This window comes from Nanorana parkeri, unplaced genomic scaffold (assembly GCF_000935625.1).
Source record: "Nanorana parkeri isolate BGI_ZX_2015 unplaced genomic scaffold, ASM93562v1 scaffold561, whole genome shotgun sequence".
NCBI classification, from domain to species: domain Eukaryota; kingdom Metazoa; phylum Chordata; class Amphibia; order Anura; family Dicroglossidae; genus Nanorana; species Nanorana parkeri.
Window position 1 is genome coordinate 375,082 of NW_017306829.1, and position 4,877 is coordinate 379,958.

A 4,877-nucleotide genomic window follows, 5' to 3' on the forward strand; every position below is an offset into this window, starting at 1 on the left:
TGACTGGACAGTGAAAGGTGAAGAAGCAGACTGATAAACTCCACTCTATGCCACCCTGCTCTCTCCTCCTATCATCACTGCTAATAAGGTTTTGCAGTACTGACTCTTTGTGCTGCTTCTTCCTACCTCAGTCTGAGCTCTGCTGTACAAGGGACTGTAAGAGGCTGACAAGAAGTCTAAACCAGGTACAAATACTGCTTGCATTGCAAAAGAAAACATTTAATGACGTATTAATGACTGCAGAGTTGCATTAATCTTTGCCTTTTATATCTGCTGGAGTTTGGCTTCAGGATACTCGGGGGGGTGTATCAATACTGCAGCAGATTGGTTACTATGGGCAACTGCTCCCGATTCTGTCTGCTCCAGTTTTGATAAGTTCCCCCTCTGTCTTTTAAAGTGATCCATTCAATAAAATGACGATACTGCTGGAGGTTCCCTCTATTGTACATGACCATAAGTGATCACAGTGAATTGTACCGGGAAGCCAGACCCAGTCCTGAGCAGCATGGAGTGTATTCGGGGAGTGAGGAGTACTATTGCCAGCTCATTAACTAGTGAGTGTCCCTGCTTTCGGGTGGATCGATGGAACAATGAAAGATTCGCCAGTGGAAGGGTTTGTATTTGGACGGTGACCTATGTACACACTGAGAGGAGGCTGCTGTGTAACAGACACGTGACATTGAACAGTGCAGGGAATAATAATACAGAGATGTCTCTACCGCTGGCTTCTTGTCTGCTCAGAACAAGGCAATGACATGAGGCAAGATCACACAGTCATAGAGCGGGATGATACACAGCCGGTACCATGGTCAATCTCTGCTGCTGTCGCTGAGTAATCAGCAGTGGAAAAGCAGCAGAAGTTTTGGTTCACTTCACTTAGAGCCCGTTCACATTGAGCGGTTTGTCGTGCGATTTCTGCTCCAAAGGTAACAATGAACAAATGGTAAGTCACTCGCACTCCAATATAGCTTCCAGTCAATCTATTTATTGACTAAACGGTGCAGCATTTCCATACGTTTCGGAACCAAAGAGGTCCCTTCATCAGGCAAATAGAAAGTTCCAAAATCGCGCATATTTCCGCGCGATCTCGCTCTATGTAGCTTGTACAACGCATTTCAATGGAGCTGTTCACATCTCACAGCTCAATGTCGCCTGTAGCTCGTCGCTCGTACATGACCTACACTTCGGCGGATGTCGCGCGATTTGGCCCCAGTAGACTTAATGGTGTTGCACAAAGTCGCGCATTACCGGCGATATTGCACGACCTTGTTGCGCAATATGGCGCTACAGAAGGGTCACTTTTGCACAGCAATGTGGAGGGAAAGAATGATGTCACATCAAGATCGCTGTTGATTAGTTACAGCCCAATGTAGCAGCGACGAAGTCCCTCCCAAAAGTCGCGCTACGTAGCGTGACAAAATGTGAACTGTCGCTCAATATCGCGCAATGTAGCTCAATGCCGCTCAGCGCGAAATCTCGCGAAAAACGTGCAATTCTCCATGTCGCTCAGTGTGAATGGGGTCTAAGACACAGCTGAGAAGTATTACACATGGCTGCATCCCGGGCAAATGTGATATTTCTAAATAACATTCAGAAGTCAGAACATGTCACCTTCTATACTTCCTGAACCTCTGCGTCGCGACTGAACTGTCCATGGCGCTTTATCAGGAATGGAGTATTAGCAGTGAAGAAGAACTCCAGGAAACATTTTCATTAACCCTTGTAGTGGTGCTACCCCTGATTTGATTGCAGTGGGGCTGCCCCTGCACTGCAAGGGTTAAAGAAGAACTATGGGGTCAGTGTTTTTCCCCATAGTTCTCCTTAGGGTAACGGGAGGAGACAAACTAGCGTCCTCCCGTTACCCTAAGCTCAGTATACCGCGAGCTGCTGCTCGCGGTATACTGAGACGCCGGAAGGGATCCCGACATCGATGTCGAGATCCGCCCAGCTGCGTGAGTGACAGCTGGCTCAGCCTATCTAGAGGCACTTTTGATGAATCCCCTCCAGTGTGTACTGGACATGCGGACATCAAGGAGCATACCATCGCTATGGCACTGACAACTCGCCTCTCTCTCCCTCCTCTTTCACTGTGGTATGCCCCTCAGTGTCTTTACGTCCAATACATTGTACTAGACGTGATGATGTCACTATTCCTTAGACCGCCAGAGCCTGGGGGAGAAGAGGCTGCGGGGACTGGTCTAGTAGTCAGGTGGGAGAGAGAATTGGGTGAGTATTTCTTCTCTATGTTTGTGCCCTCATACAAAATGAGCAGTTAACCCTTGCCGTTTGTAGTAGCCGCACTGCAAGGGTTAACTTTTCAAATCATTGGAGTTCCTCTTTAAAATCTGACATTTCCCCCCGGTAACAGTGTGCATCAGAACTGAAAGGTGAGTGAATTTCTCAAATGGGAACACAGCAATGGCATCCTTTTGTATGGAGTTCCACTCGAGTAAGCAAAGTCCCGCCTTGCCTTTAAAGTGAACCTGTCTCCAGGCTGTACACATTCAATGATTTAGATATTCTTATCCCTCTCACTGACCTCTGTAGCTGCAAGCACGGCAGAAAAATTCATCCTCAATGTTCATAACAAAGGCACTAAAGTCTGTATGAAGAACAGAGGTAGCAAGTTTCTCAGCAGCTCTGATTACGCTCACTCCTTTAGCAGCCATCTAATGTTGACACTGAACACACGCTCTTTGTGTACATTGGAAGGCGACCAAGCAGGTGCAGAAAGGGATAATAAAGCCTCATTTTGTTTTACATTTCTCCTTTAAGGAGACCCTCCTTTGCTGGAGGCAAAGGAAGTTTCTAATTCCTCGTTTTCTAGTGGCTCCCCGCAGCGCTCTTCCTCCTGCACGGGTGCCACCATCGCTCTAATGGAGGCACCCGTGCGCGCTCGTTTCCGCAGTGGCTGTGTGCGTCCATAGACACACACAGCCCTGTGGCAGGCCACGCCCCTTCCCTCTTTGATTGATGGCAGAAGGTGCCTATGGCTCCTCTGCCATCAGTATTCTTCCCCAGAAGTTCGGGGAACGGAGAATCGCTTCGGGACCGGCGGCGGGGACGATCGCAGCTGTCAGGTAAGTGTGGAGGGGACTGGGGTAGAAAAAAGGTGCCGGGCCGTTTTTACCCAGAGAATGCATTGAGGTAAAAAACGCCCAGACCTTTAGAATACCCTTGCGATGCTGAGAAACCATTCAGCTCCTATGGTCTATGATCCGGTGCCTCTGTTATAAGCCTTGAAGATGAATTGCTCCACAGTACCTGCAGCTACAGAGGTCACTGAGGACTTGTTTTAAAGCTCATTTATAAATATTGGACCAGCCACAATTTCAATTAGGAAAACAATGAAGAAGCAGCACTGTAATGATATGGACATAATACATTTCCATCCATACAGTCAAAGCCTTTGCCTACGTGCAATGAAGAGCGTTACACAGTGAAAAGGAGACATCAAACGTTTACTGACACTCATCACAGCCTTTTATAACCAGGTTTATGGTGCTAAGCTGCAGATAAAACACTGCACACATAAACTAAGCACGGCTGACCTACAAACATGTGCCATGTATTGAAATTGATATTGCAAGAGCGGCAGAGTCCTGAACTGCGCCCACCATGCCTGAAGAAGGAAACGAAGGGGCACATTTATATGACTTTCAAAAAACATTCACTGGTACTGAATAAATCACAGTGATTTCAAATGCATGCACCCGGACAATTCACCCACAGTGAATCTCTGGTAGCTGTCAGATCAACTGCTTTATAAATACACCCAGGAGGGGAGTTTATCAAAACTGGAGCAGAAAAAATCTGGAGTAACTGTGCATGACAACCAATCACCTTCTTTCTTTCATTTTCAAGACTTCACTGAACAAACTGAAGAGAGATGATTGGTTGCCATGGGCAACTGCTCCAGATTCTCTCTGCACCATTTTTCATACATTCCTTCCTAATGTGTTTTCGGAAGCTTGCTGCTGAAAGTCTATTCTGCTGGCCGCATTAAAAGGCATGGTCCACATTTCTGGTATTACAAGAGAGGGCTCGTGTCAGAGGAACCGACATTTCTAAATGATCAGAACTGACATCACGTGATCGCACTGCATGTCACCTCTGCTTGCTGTTTAAAGGGCTAGTTCATCTTTGCAATAAAATGCCCGCTGTATAGCTTTAACATTTATTGTTTAATTGAATTGAAGTACCTGTAGGCCTGTCACAGTTTGCCCAAAGCCTGGCTGAAAAACTACTACTGGAAGCGGTGCTGTTACCTGGGACACCCCATAATTAGGTGCACCCCCAGCACCACTGTGACAAAAGATCTCCCTATTTCAAGACCTGCACATGTGAAGTAACCCTTTAACATCACTAAGTGGCAGATACTTTCCTATGTCATAAGACACTGAATGACAGAACTACAAGACCCAGCATGCTTTCCCAGTTCTTTACCACCTTGATGACCCCCTGCTCCAGACATCTCTACCAAGCCCTCTATTAACTCCTAACAGCTCATCCTGACTTGTTGGCATGGTCTGCATCCACAATGACTGCAGAGATCAGTGTATATGGAATAGAAGGTAGAACAAACCTGGCCCGCGATCTCCTCTCTGTGTTTCTTCTTCTGATTGTAGCCAGTCTATCGCTCATAGCGGCCAGGACTGGGTGACGTCACCGGGATGTCCTATCCAATCACAGCGCAGGGTTTATAGAGAAGTCTTTAGATAATGCCACTGCACGGAGGTGACAGCCAGTGAGAGTCTGGGAGTTCTGACAGGGACACGCCCACACGTCTCCTCAACCAATGGGGTGGATAATATTCCTATCTGATTCAGGTTGACTTGGAATTAGATTGCCGATTTAAAGGTCACAATGGCAGATTT

At 46.9% G+C, this 4,877-nt stretch overlaps 1 protein-coding gene across 1 annotated transcript in view; it reads right to left on the reverse strand.

The window, feature by feature from the left end:
* HIGD1C (HIG1 hypoxia inducible domain family member 1C) overlaps positions 1–4,617 on the reverse strand; it is a 14,696-nt gene extending 10,079 nt beyond the window's left edge. Inside the window, exon 1 of the mRNA XM_018562115.1 lies at positions 4,586–4,617. The gene's annotated coding sequence lies outside the window, so the exon portion shown is untranslated. The remainder of the gene's footprint in view (positions 1–4,585) is intronic.
* Between the last annotated feature and the right edge of the window lie 260 nt (positions 4,618–4,877).